General features: G+C 40.1%; 1 protein-coding gene across 1 annotated transcript in view; it reads right to left on the bottom strand.

The window, feature by feature from the left end:
- Positions 1-18829, bottom strand: part of slc2a9l2 (solute carrier family 2 member 9, like 2) — a 168886-nt gene extending 150057 nt beyond the window's left edge. Inside the window, exon 1 of the mRNA XM_062063704.1 lies at positions 18695-18829. The gene's annotated coding sequence lies outside the window, so the exon portion shown is untranslated. The remainder of the gene's footprint in view (positions 1-18694) is intronic.
- Between the last annotated feature and the right edge of the window lie 2488 nt (positions 18830-21317).

The following is a 21317-nucleotide window of genomic DNA, read 5'->3' on the forward strand; positions in this document are numbered from 1 at the left end:
CGAGGCCACACGGATTGCTAAACAGCACGCAGTTGATGAGCAGGATCGTCATGCTAAGATATACAACCGCAAGGTTAAAGGGTCACAGTTAGTTGTGGGTGACAGAGTGCTGCTTGCAAATCGTGGTGAAAAAGGGAAAAGGAAAGTTGCAGACCAATGGGACTCAACCCCTTCTGACGTTGTGTCTGTGAGATCAAGAATCAATGTGTACAGGATTCGTGATGCTACAGGGAAAGAAAAAGTAGTACACCGGAACTTGCTGCTCCCAGTTGATTTCATGACATTCCCCGGGTGTGATGAAGCCCAGGCAATTTCTGATGAGTCACAGTCAGATACAGATTGTGGCGATAACCAGACAAGTGCTTTGTGTGATCAGGATGATGTTCAAGCACGGACTAAGGAATGGCTCATGGGAGGTGTCATTCCAGAGGGTTGTTGCACCACCAGTAGTATGGGTGTAATTCTTTGATTTGATTTTGGGATGAACCGTGATATTGTTGACTTGTATTAGGACAATTAATTCATGAAAAATTGATTTGCTATGCTGGACGCTAGTAGGGCCACTGCTGGGCGTAGATATGTATGTATATGTGAAATATATATGGCATTTCTAATGGTCTGTGATAGGTACAGGTTTTGGTACCCTCCTGTGCCTACACACTTCTTGAGGAAGAATTTCTGACATTGACTTTTCCGTTGTACATCATTGCCCGAGATCCTCATACTGTTTCTACTTTTTGTCGTTGATACTGTTCATGTTTTGCCTCACTTCAGCATAATTTAAGGGGGGTGTACGTAACGGTGTAGAAACGGACGTTCATTATGCTTGATTAAATTATGAATGAAGTGTTGCAACAGCGCCTGTTGCTGGTGAGAAGTGGTATGTACTTTACCTGCGGGAAGTGGTCAGAACTGTGAAGCCTTCCAACTGGTGAGACACGTTTTTGCATTGTCCGGGATTGATTACTAATTAGTGAATATTGACTGTTTATATTTTGATTAGTACTTTGTAATGTACACATAAAAAGGTTTGCTAATTGGTATTGACCAAAACTGTATCTTAGAGTGATATTTTGAAGACAATAACACACTTTTACTGTGTAAACTAATTGGTGATTGTTGATGTGTTATTTAGATAATCCCGTGACCCAAGTGGACTCACAGTCTCACAATTTGCACTGTTTTGCCGGTAACATTATATTTCATGCCACTGTGATTGTACTACTTAGACATGTACTACTTAGACATGTACTACTTAGACATGTACTACTTTTCATGGGCCTTTTATAAGCAGACATGCAGGGCATCTACATTAAAAACACTTTATTTATTTTATTTTATTCTTACAGCTGAAGGTGCACTTACTCAAGTTCATGACGCAAAAAAATGCATACTTAATAAAGTTTTAAAATATTTATATAATTGAATTTGTTTTAATAACCCCTTAAATCCTCTAGCAGTTATAAAATTATAAAATGGTGTTGCTTAATAGACGATTTGTCTGATATTTGTTTGATTGAGCAAGCAAGGAATTAAAGGCCTACTGAAAGCCACTACTACCGACCACGCAGTCTGATAGTTTATATATCAATGATGAAATCTTAACATTATAACACATGCCAATACGGCCGGGTTAACTTATAAAGTGACATTTTAAATTTGCCGCTAAACTTCCGGTTCGAAACGCCTCTGAAGATGACGTATGCGCGTGACGTAGACCGGCGAACACGGGTATGCCTTCCACATTGAAGCCAATACGAAAAAGCTCTGTTTTCATTTCATAATTCCACAGTATTCTGGACATCTGTGTTCGTGAATCTGTTTCAATCATGTTCATTGCATTATGAAGAAGGAAGCTGAGCAAGCAAAGAAGAAAGTTGTCGGTGCGAAATGGACGTATTTTTTGAACGTAGTCAGCCACAACAGTACACAGCCGGCGCTTCTTTGTTTACATTCCCGAAAGATGCAGTCAAGATGGAAGAACTCGGATAACAGAGACTCTAACCAGGAGGACTTTTGACTTCGATACACAGACGCCTGTAGAGAACTGGGACAACACAGACTCTTACCAGGATTACTTTGATTTTGATGACAAAGACGCAGACGTGCTACTGTGAGTATGCAGCTTTGGCTTCTAAACATTTGATCGCTTGACCGTATGTGCGCAACTTTTTTTTGCGTATGTACGTAACTTTTTTAAAATATATAAGCTTTATGAACCTTGGGTTAGGTGAACGGTCTTTTGGGCTGAGTGATTGTGTGTGTTGATCAGGTGTTTGAATTGTATTGGCGTGTTCTATGGAGCTAGGAGCTAGCAGAGGAGCTAGGAGCTAGCATAACACGTACCGTACCGTACGTGCGCGTCACGTACGTAACTTTTTAAAAATATATAAGCTTTATGAACCTTGGGTTAGGTGAACGGTCTTTTGGGCTGAGTGATTGTGTGTGTTGATCAGGTGTTTGAATTGTATTGGTGTGTTCTATGGAGCTAGGAGCTAGCAGAGGAGCTAGGAGCTAGCATAACAAACACGCAGGTGTTTTTATGCAGGATTAATTTGTGGCATATTAAATATAAGCCTGGTTGTGTTGTGGCTAATAGAGTATATATATGTCTTGTGTTTATTTACTGTTGTAGTCATTCCCAGCTGAATATCAGGTCACCCCCGGCTCTCACAGCATCTTCCCTATCTGAATAGCTTCAACTCCCCACTAGTCCTTCACTTGCACTTTACTCATCCACAAATCTTTCATCCTCGCTCAAATTAATGGGGAAATTGTCGCTTTCTCGGTCCGAATCTCTCTCACTTCATGCGGCCATCATTGTAAACAATAGGGAACTTTGCGTATATGTTCAACTGACTACGTCACGCTACTTCCGGTAGGGGCAAGCCTTTTTTTTATCAGATACCAAAAGTTGCAATCTTTATCGTCGTTGTTCTATACTAAATCCTTTCAGCAAAAATATGGCAATATCGCGAAATGATCAAGTATGACACATAGAATAGATCTGCTATCCCCGTTTAAATAAAAAAAATTCATTTCAGTAGGCCTTTAAGCACGTGTGTATAGTACATGTGTGTGTGTGTGTGTGTGTGTGTGTGTGTATGTATGTATGTATGTATATGTGTGTGTGCATTGACCCAGCAGCCGTGTGTGGAACTGTCAGTTCACACGTCCTTCTTACAGGTTGTAAATATATCCATCCATCCATTTTATACCGCTTGTCCATCTCGGGGTTGCGGGGGTGTATATATATATATATATATATGTATATATATATATATATATATATATATATATATATATATATATATATATATATATATATATATATATATATATATATATATATATATATATATATATATATATATATATATATATATATATATATATATATATAAATACATGTGTGTGTGTGTGTGTGTGTGTGTGTGTGTGTGTGTGTGTGTGAGTGTGTGTGTGTGAGTGTGTATAAATGTGTGTGTGTGTATATATCAATGTGTGTATGTATGTGTGTATAAATATATGTGTGTGTATGTTTGTATATATGTATATATACATACATATGTATGTACATATATATACATACATCTATATAAATACATATATATAAACATACATACATGCATACACACATATATATATACATACATATATATATGTGTGTATGTATGTGTATAAATATATGTGTGTGTATGTATATGTATATATATACATACATACACACAGAAATACGTGTATAAATGTATGTTTGTATATATGTATATATATATATACATATGCATGTACATATATATACATACATATATATATACATACATCTATATAAATACATATATATAAACATACATACACACATATATATATACATACATATATACACACATATATGTGTATATATACACACATATTTGTCTGTATATATACATATATGTGTGTATGTATGTATGTATGTATCTATATAGATGTATGTTTATATGTACGTATATAAACTTACATATATACATGTATTTGTGTGTATGTATATATATACAGTATATATATACACATATAAATACACATACATACATACAAACACACATATATATACACACATACATACACACAAAAAAAAGTATATATATATATATAGTATGACAGTATCTCTTTAGATGAATGGTGTATGTATTAAAGTGTGTGGCCCCACCTAGATATTTATCATACAAAAAGTGATAAGGTTTCAAAATGCTATAAAAATGTATGATAGCAAATACCGCTGACGGCTGAACCAGGTGAGGAGTTTATGATTGATGAGAAGAAAAACAAGTGGACGTAGTAACAGAGTAGATGCTATCATGCTACGGAAATATACAGTATCATGTCCAATGAAATGCAGAAAGAATCAAATGACTTCTAACTTCATTCACAAAAACTTTACTATGCAAAAGTCAGATATAATAATCATTACAATTTAGGGCTGCAGCCATTCATCAGTAAAGATCAATCCATTTGATTAGGAAAAAAGCTTTGATTTGTATTTTTGGGTCCGTTTTGCGTGTGTGTGTGTGTGTGTGTGTGTGTGTGTGTGTGTGTGTGTGTGTGTGTGTGTGTGTGTGTGTGTGTGTGTGTGTGTGTGTGTGTGTGTGTGTGTGTGTGTGTGTGTAGGGGGAAATAGCACAAGGGGCCCAAAGAAGAGGAGAGAAGCCGTCAAAGTGTGGAGCGTTCACCACGAGGGCTCCATCTAGTGGTACGCCAAAGAAGCACACGATTAAAGTACAGCCTTTTATTTTTCTATATTCAAACAAGAGTGTTACTGTTCAAACTGTGTGTAAATTAAAATAGTCAATATACTTGTTACATAATACAGCTGCCTTGTTTTTAATGAATACCTAGGCCGGGGTCAGCAACCCGTGGCTCTAGAGCCGCATGCGCCCTAGTGGCTCCCTGGACCTCTTTCAGAGATGTGCGAAAATGGAAAAAGATGAAGAAAAAATATATATGGTTTTTGTAGGAGGACAAACATGACACAAACCTTCCTAATTGTTAGAAATCCCACTATTGATATGAAACATGCTTCACTGATGAGAGGATTTGGCTAGCGCCATTTTGTCCTACTCATTTCAGCCATCCGTGAACTCACCGCAGTTTGTTTACATGTACAACTTTCTCCCACGCTGCCACAGAAAGACGTCTTTTATGCCACTCCTTCTTTGTCTCATTTTGTCCAACAAACGTTTTATGCTGTGCGTGAATACACAAAAGGTGAGCTTTGTTGATGTTATCGTTTTGTGTGGAGTGCTAATCAGACATATTTGGTCACTGCATGACTGCAAGCTAATCCATGCTAACATGCTATTTAGGCTAGCTGTACGTACATATTGCATCACTATGCCTCGTTTGTAGCTATATTTGAGCTCATTTAATTTCCTTTACTTATGTGTGTTTAGTTTATTTTTCCATGCTTCATGACACATTATCTGTATGCAATAGTGTGATAGTTGTTTGTGCGCCATGTTGTTCCAGACCACAGCAAACGTTACCCGGCTTGCAAAGATTGTAATAAATCCGTGAGAAGAAGACAGTTTCCTTGAACTTGGACACACAAACCTACACCCTCTGAGAAGTTTTACTAATGTTTTACAATGTTGTAGAAGTGTGTAGAATAAATATTACATTTCAACATTTCTGCTCAATATGATGGTACTTGGAAAAAGCCCATGACCTAGGCCTACTAGGCTACTGTATGTTAGTGCTGGTCAACATGATGGTACTTGGAAAAAGGCAATGACCTAGGCCTACTAGGCTACTGTATGTTAGTGCTGGTCAATATGATGGTACTTGGAAAAAGCCCATGACCTAGGTCTACTAGGCTACTGTATGTTAGTGCTGGTCAACATGATGGTACTTGGAAAAAGCCCATGACCTAGGCCTACTAGGCTACTGTATGTTAGTGCTGGTCAATATGATGGTACTTGGAAAAAGCCCCTGACCTAGGCCTACTAGGCTACTGTATGTTAGTGCTGGTCAATATGATGGTACTTGGAAAAAGCCCATGACCTAGGTCTACTAGGCTACTGTATGTTAGTGCTGGTCAATATGATGGTACTTGGAAAAAGCTCATGACCTAGGTCTACTAGGCTACTGTATGTTAGTGCTGGTCAATATGATGGTACTTGGAAAAAGCCCATGACCTAGGTCTACTAGGCTACTGTATGTTAGTGCTGGTCAACATGATGGTACTTGGAAAAAGCCCATGACCTAGGCCTACTAGGCTACTGTATGTTAGTGCTGGTCAATATGATGGTACTTGGAAAAAGCCCATGACCTAGGTCTACTAGGCTACTGTATGTTAGTGCTGGTCAATATGATGTTTCTTGGAAAAAGGCAATGACCTAGGTCTACTAGGCTACTGTATGTTAGTGCTGGTCAATATGATGGTACTTGGAAAAAGCTCATGACCTAGGTCTACTAGGCTACTGTATGTTAGTGCTGGTCAATATGATGGTACTTGGAAAAAGCCCATGACCTAGGTCTACTAGGCTACTGTATGTTAGTGCTGGTCAATATGATGGTACTTGGAAAAAGCCCATGACCTAGGTCTACTAGGCTACTGTATGTTAGTGCTGGTCAATATGATGGTACTTGGAAAAAGCCAATGACCTAGGTCAGGGGTCGGCAACCTTTACCACTCAAAGAGCCATTTTGGCAAGTTTCACAAATTAAAGAAAGTAATGGGAGCCACAAAAAAAATTTTTAAATGAAAAACACCGCATACAAAGCTTAAACGCTTTGTGCTATGTTAACCAGGGGTCTCCGACACACGCACCGGCACGCACTTTAATGTGGAAATTTGATGTTAGTGCAGCCCGCGAGTTTTGAATGAATGGCGCTTGATAGCGTCATACTTGCCAACCCTCTCATTTTTCCCAGGAGACTCCCGAATATCAGAGCGTGATGACACTGCATTTGGCGCCCTCTACAGTCTGCCCTAACAGTGTACCTGCTCGACCACATGTAGAATGCAGTTTCAGCTTGCTCAATAAGTGACAGTAAGGCGTACTAACTCAGCAGCCACACATCTTACACTGACGGTACCAATACCCAGAATCCCATGCAGCCCTAACTCTTCCGCTCAACCAACGCACGGAGAGGGGGGGGGGTTGATGTGTGGGGGGATTTGGTGGTAGCGGGGGTGTATAATGTAGACCGGAAGAGTTAGGGCTGCATGGGATTCTGGGTAATGGTTGTGTTGTGTTTATGTTGTGTTACGGTGGGATGTTCTCCAGAAATGTGTTTTTCATTCTTTTTTGGTGTGGGTTCACAGTGTGGCGCATATTTGTAACGTAACAATGTTAAAGTTGTTTGATACGGCTACCGTCAGTGTAAGCTGTGTGGCTGATGAGTAAGTATGCTTTGCTGTCTCCTGTGTGTGCAAGTAATAGCAACATGCAACATGTGGCTGGACTGGCACGCTGTATGTAAATGCTATAGAGGACAATTACTGCAGTGCAATTAGGGCACACCCTTTATTTAGTAATTAGAGTGTAAATAGGATTATTTTTTCCCTGAGAGTAATCTATGAGGGACACTGAGATCCATAAATCTCCTGGGAAAATCGGGGGGGTCGGCATGTATGTAGCTGAGCCGCATCAGAGTGGTCAAGGAGCCACATGCGGCTCCGGAGCCGCGGGTTGCCGACCCCTGACCTAGGCCTACTACGCTACTGTATGTTAGTGCTGGTCAACATGATGGTACTTGGAAAAAGCCCATGACCTAGGCCTACTAGGCTACTGTATGTTAGTGCTGGTCAACATGATGGTACTTGGAAAAAGCCCATGACCTAGGCCTACTAGGCTACTGTATGTTAGTGCTGGTCAACATGATGGTACTTGGAAAAAGCCCATGACCTAGGCCTACTAGGCTACTGTATGTTAGTGCTGGTCAATATGATGGTACTTGGAAAAAGCCAATGACCTAGGCCTACTAGGCTACTGTATGTTAGTGCTGGTCAATATGATGGTACTTGGAAAAAGCCCATGACCTAGGTCTACTAGGCTACTGTATGTTAGTGTACTTGGAAAAAGAGTCAGATATGTTTTCACCGTCAACAAGCTGACATTTCACAAGCGCACCACATGGACGATGCAACATTCCTGGTAATCATCCACCATTTAAGAGCAGCAAACAAGATAAAAGTCTCTCTTATATGTTGGACCTGCATAATAAATGTTTCATTCAAACATGTTAGCATCTGCAGTGTGTGTTCATGCTAACAAATAGTTTGTCCAAACACGACTCCTCCTAAGAGTGCATTTTTAAATATTGATGTGTTACATTTTCATGCAAATGATCATAGTTGTTTAGTTTGGTTCTTTATGTATTATCAATAACCTGCTTTTAGTCTTTACAGGGTTTTTTAACTGTCTTTTTAACTTTAGTTTTAATCATAAATAATACAAACTGATGTTTACATTGCAAAAGTGCAATTTCAAAGTTATTTACATTTATAAGAAGAGAAAAGGTCATCGGAAAAATCCTCGTTGATTTGAACTACTTGAGGCCATAAAGCGTTTTATCTGATTACATAATCATCCAACAAATTCATCAATAGTGAAGTGAATTATATTTATATAGTGCTTTTCTCTAGTGACTCAAAGCGCTTTACATAGTGAAAGCCGATATGTAAGTTCCATTTAAAGCAGTGTGGGTGGCACTGGGAGCAGGTGGGTCAAGTGTCTTGCCCAAGGACACAACGGCAGTGACTAGGATGGCGGAAGCGGGGATCGAACCTGGAACCCTCAAGTTGCTGGCACGGCCACTCTACCAACCAAGCTGTATAGAATATTTGATCACTAAAATAATCAATAGCTGCTGCCCGATTACAATTCAATGTATTTAATATGTCTCTTTTTTAAACTATTAACTAGCAATTAATCGACAAATCGATAAATTATTTGATTGCTAAAATAATCGATAGCTGCAGCCCTACTATGATTAAATATAACGTATTTAAAATATCGCATTAAATGTAAATCAAACATATCTCTTATTTTGAAGAAACTAATAACTAGTGAATAATCACTTGATTCCTAAAATAATCAATAGCTATTATAATTTCAAAAAACTATTAACTAGTGATTAATCGAATAAATTAATCAGTACATTATTTGATTACTATAATAATGGATAGCTGCAGCCCTATTATAATTAAAACTAAATTAAACATCTTTTTTATTTAATAAAGAAAACACTACTAACTAGTTCAGTTCATTTCATGTGGAACATGCATACGATACAATAAATGACACAATTATACGATACAATGTAGTGCATCACTTGTTTCATTACAGCACGTCCGAAAAGGAGTAGGAAGAAGCTGAGCTTATTTAATCCTACCCCTTTTCATACCATAGCAATTGTATCCCATTTCCTTGTTCTCTGTAACAGAACAGTGAACAAATAAGTAATATACCATAGTTAGTAAACAAGTATTAAATACATAAATAATATTTATCTAAAATAAAAATAAAGGGTTGAAGATGTTATTGTTGTGTGTAGTATGTGAACACTTGTAGTTTGAACAGTCTCTTAAAGTGAATTATATTTCATTTCTGTGGTTAATCCATTCCATCATTTAATTCACATACGGATATGCTCAATGTTTTAAATGTTGTACGTGCATACACATGTTTTAAATTACATTTTCCTCTAAGGTTATATTTCTCCTCTTTTGTTGAGAAGAATAGTTGTACATTCTTGGCTAGCAGGTTATAATTTGCTTTATACGTCATTTTAGCTGTTTGTAAATGCACCAAATCGTTGAATTTCAATAATTGTGATTTAATAAATAAAGGGTTTGTATGTTCTCTATATCCACCATGATGTATTATTATAACTGGTCTTTTTTGTAACACAGTTAGTGAATGAAGTGTACATTTGTAGTTATTTCCCATATTTCTGCACAGTAATTCAGATATGTAACACTAGTGAGCAGTAAAGAATATGAAGCGATTTTTGGTCTAGAACATGTTTTGCTTTATTCATTATTGACGTGTTTCTTGCTACTTTATGTCGTATATTTTTTACATGAGATTTCCAGTTCATTTTATCATCTATTATTACAGCCAAAAATCTGTTTTCTTTCAATGTTTAGGATCTGGAATATTTTCCTCCAGATTTGGTCCAATGTTCACAAAGTACTTCTTGAAGCTTTCAACTACTATTGTCATTTTTTTACATTTCCGTCTAAGAAGTATTTAGGATAGTCCCTTTTATCACCATTTTTAATAATGCTATTTAGGATGCCCTTGTTGCTCTCATATTGTTTTTCTTTAGGTTCAATAATTGACTGTAATATTATTTTCTCCATGTTCATCGTATGCTGGTTAGCTTCTTCTTATACGTCTTGTACTTGTTTTCTGCTTCTGTAGATCCTTGTCTTATAAATGTTCTATATAGTGTATTCTTCTTTTTGGAAGCATTTCTCAGTCATTTGTCATCCATGGTTGATTATTTTTCTTTTGCTTCTTACTAAGTTGTTTCAGTGCATAGTGTTTGTCATAAAGCATCTCCAAGGTATTAATGCCTCATCTGCTTCATTTCCACTCTAGACATTGTCCTAACTCTTTCTTCTCAGATCATTTTTGAGAGCTGTCATTCTTTGTTCTATACATATTTTTCAAAAAGTCTTTTTGTCATCCATGTTCCTCTTCTTGTAGTTTCCGTGCTAGATGATGAAAACTGGCAGTAGATCACTGATGTGGGATATTAGCAGGCCACTTGTGGTATTGTTATCAAAAAAATATCATCAATAGTTGTGTCCTGAGATTCTTCTTGGCTTTGTGATTGTAGGATATAAACTCAGTCTATACATTGTGTCCATAAAGTCATCTATGGGCTTTTGTTTGTTAGGGTTCAAAGGTCAATGTTGAAGTCTCCACATAAGGTTATTTTTTGACTGACTTCAGTAAAAGTTGCCCTAATCCAGTTCTCAAACGTATCAATGTTTGACTTTGGCTATCTATACATACAACTGGTCAGTACGTTCCGTTTTTTTCTTGACATATTTCAATGGTTATGCATTCTAAGATGTTATCAATAGCTAGTGACATATTCTTTGTAGTTTAGGTAGTTCATCACATACACAGCTACTCGCCCTCCGTTCTTGTTGATTCTGTTGATATAGTTTAGTTCATATCCTTCAAGTTCAAAATCCATTCCTTTTTTAGCCTCCATGTTTCTCAGATAGCGATCATTTTGAAAATGTGTTGAATTGCTCCAAAACAATTTTCACAATGTTGTAGTTAGCATACAAACTTCTGCTGTTTAAATGAATAATCAACCGTTTATTGTCTATTTGAATGTTTCTGTTGTATTGTTCGTTTGAATAATAAAAGCAATTATATCTCGTGTGAAAGAAAAAATGTGTATCTGGATCTATATCCTTATCTAATTAGCGTTATCTAATTCCGGACTATTGTAATCAATGTTGCTGAATGTTTTCGAACAAGATGGTCTTGTTCAGTAATCCCTTGGAGTGTTGTCATTTTGTAGTCCAATGTCAATGTTTGTTTTCCGTCAGACTCCATTATTGTTGTTGTTATTGTAGTTGCTGGGCATGCTGACATTTGTCCAAATCTTTGATGTCTTTGACAACCAGGACTCTTGCATCTGCGCCGCCATTCAGTTTTATGTACATTTTGCAGTTGGTGCTCCGAGTTCCCTGAATTTTCTCTTGTTTCCTCCAGTCGCCTGCTTGCTTGGCCATTTCTGCACGGCGTTTAGTGACCTGCTCCTTCATGCACACATTTGTGCCCTTCAGCTTTTTTCCTGGTGTCAGCAATGCCATTTTGGATTTCCTGTTGGCGAGCTTAACGATGGTGACTGGTGTGGTGGTGTTGCCTCTTCTGTTCAGTGGAATGCACGCATCAATGGTGTTAATATACACATCAATGGTGTTAATATCCACATCAATGGTGTTAATATCCACATCAATGGTGTTAATATACACATCAATGGTGTTAATATCCACATCAATGGTGTTAATATCCTCATCAATGGTGTTAATATACACATCAATGTTGTTAATATCCACATCAATGGTGTTAATATCCACATCAATGGTGTTAATATCCACATCAATGTTGTTAATATACACATCAATGTTGTTAATATACACATCAATGTTGTTAATATACACATCAATGTTGTTAATATCCACATCAATGGTGTTAATATACACATCAATGTTGTTAATATCCACATCAATGGTGTTAATATCCACATCAATGGTGTTAATATCCACATCAATGTTGTTAATATACACATCAATGTTGTTAATATCCACATCAATGTTGTTAATATACACATCAATGTTGTTAATATACACATCAATGTTGTTAATATCCACATCAATGTTGTTAATATACACATCAATGGTGTTAATATCCACATCAATGTTGTTAATATACACATCAATGTTGTTAATATACACATCAATGTTGTTAATATCCACATCAATGGTGTTAATATACACATCAATGGTGTTAATATACACATCAATGGTGTTAATATCCACATCAATGTTGTTAATATACACATCAATGGTGTTAATATACACATCAATGTTGTTAATATCCACATCAATGTTGTTAATATACACATCAATGTTGTTAATATCCACATCAATGGTGTTAATATACACATCAATGGTGTTAATATCCACATCAATGTTGTTAATATACACATCAATGTTGTTAATATACACATCAATGTTGTTAATATCCACATCAATGGTGTTAATATACACATCAATGGTGTTAATATCCACATCAATGTTGTTAATATACACATCAATGTTGTTAATATACACATCAATGTTGTTAATATCCACATCAATGGTGTTAATATACACATCAATGGTGTTAATATCCACATCAATGTTGTTAATATACACATCAATGTTGTTAATATCCACATCAATGTTGTTAATATACACATCAATGGTGTTAATATCCACATCAATGGTGTTAATATCCACATCAATGTTGTTAATATACACATCAATGTTGTTAATATCCACATCAATGTTGTTAATATACACATCAATGTTGTTAATATACACATCAATGTTGTTAATATCCACATCAATGGTGTTAATATACACATCAATGCTGTTAATATCCACATCAATGTTGTTAATATACACATCAATGGTGTTAATATACACATCAATGTTGTTAATATACACATCAATGTTGTTAATATCCACATCAATGTTGTTAATATACACATCAATGGTGTTAATATCCACATCAATTCCCTTTGATTGCAGAAAATTGAGCACTTGTTGAAACAGCATCCATGTTATCTGGTTCTCTTCTGTTGTCAACTGCTCTTGCGTAGAATGGAGGGTGGAGGATGGAGGATGGAGGATGGAGGATGGAGGATGGAGGATGGAGGATGGATGCGTAGCCCTGCAATGACGATGTCATTCTGTGGTGTAAACTCTTCCATTTCCTCTCAGAAAAGTGATATTCCCCATACTGTTATTTTGTTGCATGGCATGTAACTGTTGGCACAGCCATGCATTCTCCTGTTCTAATGCATTCATCCGTTCTTTCAACATATTCCATTCCTCTCTTCTAACATATTCTTTTCTGTCTTTGATGACCTGTTCTTGGAAAGCTTCAGAGGACTTTTACTCGGCCAGTCCACTGTTCCTCGAAAGTATTGAGCCTGTTTTGTAGAGCTAGGACTAACTCTTTCAAGTCTTTCAATGTTTCTGCTTCCACCCCTGATAACGCTGTAACCCCTGATAACACTGTAACCCCTGATAACACTGTAACCCCTGATAACACTGTAACCCCTGATAACACTGTAACCCCTGATAACACTGTAACCCCTGATAACACTGTAACCCCTGATAACACTGTAACCCCTGATAACACTGTAACCCCTGATAACACTGTAACCCCTGATAACACTGTAACCCCTGATAACGCTGTAACCCCTGATAACACTGTAACCCCTGATAACACTGTAACCCCTGATAACACTGTAACCCCTGATAACACTGTAACCCCTGATAACACTGTAACCCCTGATAACACTGTAACCCCTGATAACACTGTAACCCCTGATAACACTGTAACCCCTGATAACACTGTAACCCCTGATAACGCTGTAACCCCTGATAACACTGTAACCCCTGATAACACTGTAACCCCTGATAACGCTGTAACCCCTGATAACACTGTAACCCCTGATAACACTGTAACCCCTGATAACGCTGTAACCCCTGATAACACTGTAACCCCTGATAACACTGTAACCCCTGATAACACTGTAACCCCTGATAACACTGTAACCCCTGATAACACTGTAACCCCTGATAACACTGTAACCCCTGATAGCGCTGTAACCCCTGATAACGCTGTAACTCCTGATAACGCTGTAACCCCTGATAACACTGTAACCCCTGATAACACTGTAACCCCTGATAACGCTGTAACTCCTGATAACGCTGTAACCCCTGATAACACTGTAACCCCTGATAACACTGTAACCCCTGATAACGCTGTAACCCCTGATAACACTGTAACCCGTGATAACACTGTAACCCCTGATAACGCTGTAACCCCTGATAATGCTGTAACCCCTGATAACGCTGTAACCCCTGATAACACTGTAACCCCTGATAACGCTGTAACCCCTGATAACACTGTAACCCCTGATAACGCTGTAACCCCTGATAACGCTGTAACCCCTGATAACGCTGTAACCCCTGATAACGCTGTAACCCCTGATAGCGCTGTAACCCCTGATAACACTGTAACCCCTGATAACGCTGTAACCCCTGATAACACTGTAACCCCTGATAACACTGTAACCCCTGATAACGCTGTAACCCCTGATAACACTGTAACCCGTGATAACGCTGTAACCCCTGATAACACTGTAACCCGTGATAACACTGTAACCCCTGATAACACTGTAACCCCTGATAACGCTGTAACCCCTGATAACACTGTAACCCGTGATAACACTGTAACCCCTGATAACACTGTAACCCCTGATAACGCTGTAACCCCTGATAACGCTGTAACCCCTGATAACGCTGTAACCCCTGATAACGCTGTAACCCCTGATAACACTGTAACCCCTGATAACGCTGTAACCCCTGATAACGCTGTAACCCCTGATAGCGCTGTAACCCCTGATAACACTGTAACCCCTGATAACGCTGTAACCCCTGATAGCGCTGTAACCCCTGATAACGCTGTAACCCCTGATAACACTGTAACCCCTGATAACACTGTAACCCGTGATAACACTGTAACCCCTGATAACGCTGTAACCCCTGATAACGCTGTAACCCCTGATAACGCTGTAACCCCTGATAACACTGTAACCCCTGATAGCGCTGTAACCCCTGATAACGCTGTAACCCCTGATAGCGCTGTAACCCCTGATAACGCTGTAACCCCTGATAACGCTGTAACCCCTGATAACGCTGTAACCCCTGATAACGCTGTAACCCCTGATAACACTGTAACCCCTGATAGCGCTGTAACCCCTGATAACGCTGTAACCCCTGATAACGCTGTAACCCCTGATAACACTGTAACCCCTGATAACACTGTAACCCCTGATAACACTGTAACCCCTGATAACGCTGTAACCCCTGATAACACTGTAACCCGTGATAACGCTGTAACCCCTGATAACACTGTAACCCGTGATAACACTGTAACCCCTGATAACACTGTAACCCCTGATAACGCTGTAACCCCTGATAACACTGTAACCCGTGATAACACTGTAACCCCTGATAACACTGTAACCCCTGATAACGCTGTAACCCCTGATAACGCTGTAACCCCTGATAACGCTGTAACCCCTGATAACGCTGTAACCCCTGATAACACTGTAACCCCTGATAACGCTGTAACCCCTGATAACGCTGTAACCCCTGATAGCGCTGTAACCCCTGATAACACTGTAACCCCTGATAACGCTGTAACCCCTGATAGCGCTGTAACCCCTGATAACGCTGTAACCCCTGATAACACTGTAACCCCTGATAACACTGTAACCCGTGATAACACTGTAACCCCTGATAACGCTGTAACCCCTGATAACGCTGTAACCCCTGATAACGCTGTAACCCCTGATAACGCTGTAACCCCTGATAACACTGTAACCCCTGATAGCGCTGTAACCCCTGATAGCGCTGTAACCCCTGATAACGCTGTAACCCCTGATAACGCTGTAACCCCTGATAACGCTGTAACCCCTGATAACACTGTAACCCCTGATAGCGCTGTAACCCCTGATAACGCTGTAACCCCTGATAACACTGTAACCCCTGATAACGCTGTAACCCCTGATAGCGCTGTAACCCCTGATAACGCTGTAACCCCTGATAACACTGTAACCCCTGATAACACTGTAACCCCTGATAACGCTGTAACCCCTGATAACACTGTAACCCCTGATAACGCTGTAACCCCTGATAACACTGTAACCCCTGATAACACTGTAACCCCTGATAACACTGTAACCCCTGATAACGCTGTAACCCCTGATAACACTGTAACCCCTGATAACGCTGTAACCCCTGATAACACTGTAACCCCTGATAACGCTGTAACCCCTGATAACGCTGTAACCCCTGATAACACTGTAACCCCTGATAACGCTGTAACCCCTGATAACGCTGTAACCCCTGATAACACTGTAACCCCTGATAACACTGTAACCCCTGATAACACTGTAACCCCTGATAACGCTGTAACCCCTGATAACACTGTAACCCCTGATAACGCTGTAACCCCTGATAACGCTGTAACCCCTGATAACACTGTAACCCCTGATAACACTGTAACCCCTGATAACACTGTAACCCCTGATAACACTGTAACCCCTGATAACACTGTAACCCCTGATAACGCTGTAACCCCTGATAACACTGTAACCCCTGATAACGCTGTATTTACCCGTTGACGGCCTCTTGTGCTCACGGTAGCTCAGTTAGCGGTGCAGGCTGCGGCTGTGTGCTGGTTGTTGTATTTTCCACGTACTTGTGCAGCAGCCAGTGCTTTCCTGTTGATCACTTATGTGGACCCAAGCTTTTAAAATATGTCCAACTTCTTCGCTTTTGTTGTTTAGCTTTGGGTTGCTATGCAACGGCTTTGAGCTAGCATTTAGCTAGTTAGCCCCAGCTTTCCGCCGCCTTCGGTTCGCTTATTTGATCCAATCTGTGCTTGGAGTCGGATGTGTTAGCGAGCTGTCTTGTTGCCGTAATCACAATCAGTTTTGTTTGTTTTTTGATCAAAACCTGTAGTGTGATGCAATTGAGTTTATTCTCTGCTATATTAGTAGTGTTTGAGAGAGCAGAATTAAACGTTAGAAAAGGACCAGAGATTGTATTAGATCGTGTTATTTTGTGCTTGCTATGCCAAAATATAACTACAAAGACCTGGTTGTGCAAATAACTAGTGATTAATCAACCAACGTATTCGATAGAGTACTTCATTAAAACTACATCAAACATACATCTTATTTTAAAAAAACACTATTAACTAGCGATTAATGGAACAAACTAATCAGTAGATTATTTGATTACTATAATAATAGATAGCTTCAGACCTAATATAATTTAAACTAAATTAATCATATGTTTTATTTAATAAAGAAAGCACTACTAACTAGTGATCAATCAAACAATTTAATCAGTAGATTATTTGATTACTATAATAATTGATAGCTGCAGCCCTATTATCATTCAAACTAAATCAAACATGTTTTTTATTTAATAAAGAAAACACTACTAACTAGCGATTAATCAAACAAATTATTTGATAGAATACTTAATTGAAACTACATCAAACATATATCTTATTTAATAAAGAAAGCACTACTAACTAGCGATTTTTCAATTAATTTAATCAGTAGATTATTTGATTACTATAATAATTGATAGCTGCAGCCCTATTATCATTCAAACTAAATCAAACATATTTTTTATTTAATAAAGAAAACACTACTAATTAGTGATTAATCGAACAAATTATTTGATAGAATACTTACTTAAAACTACATCAAAAATATATTTTATTTTTTAAAAACACTACTAACTAGCGATTAATCGAACAAATTAATCAGTAGATTATTTGATTACTATAATCGATAGTTGCAGCCCTATTATCATTAAAACTAAATCAAACATATTTTTTATTTAATAGAGAAAACACTACTAATTAGTGATTAATCGAACAAATTATTTGATAGAATACTTACTTAAAACTACATCAAAGATATATTTTATTATTAAAAAACACTACTAACTAGCGATTAATCGAACAAACTAATCAGTAGATTATTTGATTCCTATAATAATCGATAGCTGCAGCCCTATTATCATTAAAACTAAATCAAACATGTTCTTTGTTCATAAAAAATAAAACAGTGAAAGTTTCTGTGTGACTTTTATGTGCCGCTGACTTCCCCGTGCAGTAAAATATATCTTAGGAGCGCCAATAGAAGTTTATTCTAAGATAAAAGTGACAAAAGTGAACACCTGCATGTGTCCGACTGAGTGAAAAGAAGGAAGTTGGTGGTGCACAGAACTGTATTAGTCATTGCTAACTGCTAAGTAAGCATAATGATGATGGAAAAGTGAAAACATGAATTTCTTGGCAGTACTCACCCTCATGCGTCCTTGCAGAAGTTGGACTGACGTCTACCTGCCTGGGATTCTGTCCAGGCTCCACCAATGATTAACTCCCTCTATCTGTGACAGCAGGCAGCTTGGAGTGAACCCTCCTCCCCTTCCTCAACTCCCTGCAACCCTGGCCAGGATAAGGCTCACTATTTGGCAGCTTGGAGTGAACCCTCCTCCCCTTCCTCAACTCCCTGCAACCCTGGCCAGGATAAGGCTCACTATTTGGCAGCTTGGAGTGAACCCTCCTCCCCTTCCTCAACTCCCTGCAACCCTGGCCAGGATAAGGCTCACTATTTGGCAGCTTGGAGTGAACCCTCCTCCCCTTCCTCAACTCCCTGCAACCCTGGCCAGGATAAGGCTCACTATTTGGCAGCTTGGAGTGAACCCTCCTCCCCTTCCTCAACTCCCTGCAACCTGGGCCAGGATAAGGCTCACTATTTGGCAGCAGCTGAGCCCGACCAACAAATGGCAGCAACACGTGGCACATCTGTGCGCCACATGTTGCTGCAAAACCAGCAAAGAAAGAGAAAGATCTTCCTGTTGTGAACACGTCACCAAAATATGATGTGTGCAAGGAGGATCAGCAGGCTGAGACATTTCCTTGCAGGACCCACACTCCGTTCTTTATAACACCAACAACATGGCGTAGTTGAGGACTGTTCCTCCTACTGTGGGACGCAGGAGCACTCCCTTGCTGCTCGTCCATGTTGCACCAGTCTTGCTGCTCGTCCATGTTGCACCAGTCTTGCTGCTCGTCCATGTTGCACCAGTCTTGCTGCTCGTCCATGTTGCACCAGTCTTGCTGCTCGTCCATGTTGCACCAGTCTTGCTGCTCGTCCATGTTGCACCAGTCTTGCTGCTCGTCCATGTTGCACCAGTCTTGCTGCTCGTCCATTTTGCACCAGTCTTGCTGCTCGTCCATGTTGCAACAGTCTTGCTGCTCGTCCATGTTGCACCAGTCTTGCTGCTCGTCCATTTTGCACCAGTCTTGCTGCTCGTCCATGTTGCACCAGTCTTGCTGCTCGTCCATGTTGCACCAGTCTTGCTGCTCGTCCATGTTGCACCAGTCTTGCTGCTCGTCCATGTTGCACCAGTCTTGCTGCTCGTCCATGTTGCACCAGTCTTGCTGCTCGTCCATTTTGCACCAGTCTTGCTGCTCGTCCATGTTGCAACAGTCTTGCTGCTCGTCCATGTTGCACCAGTCTTGCTGCTCGTCCATTTTGCACCAGTCTTGCTGCTCGTCCATGTTGCACCAGTCTTGCTGCTCGTCCATGTTGCACCAGTCTTGCTGCTCGTCCATGTTGCACCAGTCTTGCTGCTCGTCCATGTTGCACCAGTCTTGCTGCTCGTCCATGTTGCACCAGTCTTGCTGCTCGTCCATGTTGCACCAGTCTTGCTGCTCGTCCATGTTGCACCAGTCTTGCTGCTCGTCCATGTTGCACCAGTCTTGCTGCTCGTCCATGTTGCACCAGTCTTGCTGCTCGTCCATTTTGCACCAGTCTTGCTGCTCGTCCATGTTGCAACAGTCTTGCTGCTCGTCCATGTTGCACCAGTCTTGCTGCTCGTCCATTTTGCACCAGTCTTGCTGCTCGTCCATGTTGCACCAGTCTTGCTGCTCGTCCATGTTGCACCAGTCTTGCTGCTCGTCCATGTTGCACCAGTCTTGCTGCTCGTCCATGTTGCACCAGTCTTGCTGCTCGTCCATGTTGCACCAGTCTTGCTGCTCGTCCATTTTGCACCAGTCTTGCTGCTCGTCCATGTTGCAACAGTCTTGCTGCTCGTCCATGTTGCACCAGTCTTGCTGCTCGTCCATTTTGCACCAGTCTTGCTGCTCGTCCATGTTGCACCAGTCTTGCTGCTCGTCCATGTTGCACCAGTCTTGCTGCTCGTCCATGTTGCACCAGTCTTGCTGCTCGTCCATGTTGCACCAGTCTTGCTGCTCGTCCATGTTGCACCAGTCTTGCTGCTCGTCCATGTTGCACCAGTCTTGCTGCTCGTCCATGTTGCACCAGTCTTGCTGCTCGTCCATTTTGCACCAGTCTTGCTGCTCGTCCATGTTGCAACAGTCTTGCTGCTCGTCCATGTTGCACCAGTCTTGCTGCTCGTCCATTTTGCACCAGTCTTGCTGCTCGTCCATGTTGCACCAGTCTTGCTGCTCGTCCATGTTGCACCAGTCTTGCTGCTCGTCCATGTTGCACCAGTCTTGCTGCTCGTCCATGTTGCACCAGTCTTGCTGCTCGTCCATGTTGCACCAGTCTTGCTGCTCGTCCATTTTGCACCAGTCTTGCTGCTCGTCCATGTTGCAACAGTCTTGCTGCTCGTCCATGTTGCACCAGTCTTGCTGCTCGTCCATTTTGCACCAGTCTTGCTGCTCGTCCATGTTGCACCAGTCTTGCTGCTCGTCCATGTTGCACCAGTCTTGCTGCTCGTCCATGTTGCACCAGTCTTGCTGCTCGTCCATGTTGCACCAGTCTTGCTGCTCGTCCATGTTGCACCAGTCTTGCTGCTCGTCCATGTTGCACCAGTCTTGCTGCTCGTCCATGTTGCACCAGTCTTGCTGCTCGTCCATGTTGCACCAGTCTTGCTGCTCGTCCATGTTGCACCAGTC

This window comes from Entelurus aequoreus, linkage group LG01 (assembly GCF_033978785.1).
Source record: "Entelurus aequoreus isolate RoL-2023_Sb linkage group LG01, RoL_Eaeq_v1.1, whole genome shotgun sequence".
NCBI classification, from domain to species: Eukaryota; Metazoa; Chordata; class Actinopteri; order Syngnathiformes; family Syngnathidae; genus Entelurus; species Entelurus aequoreus.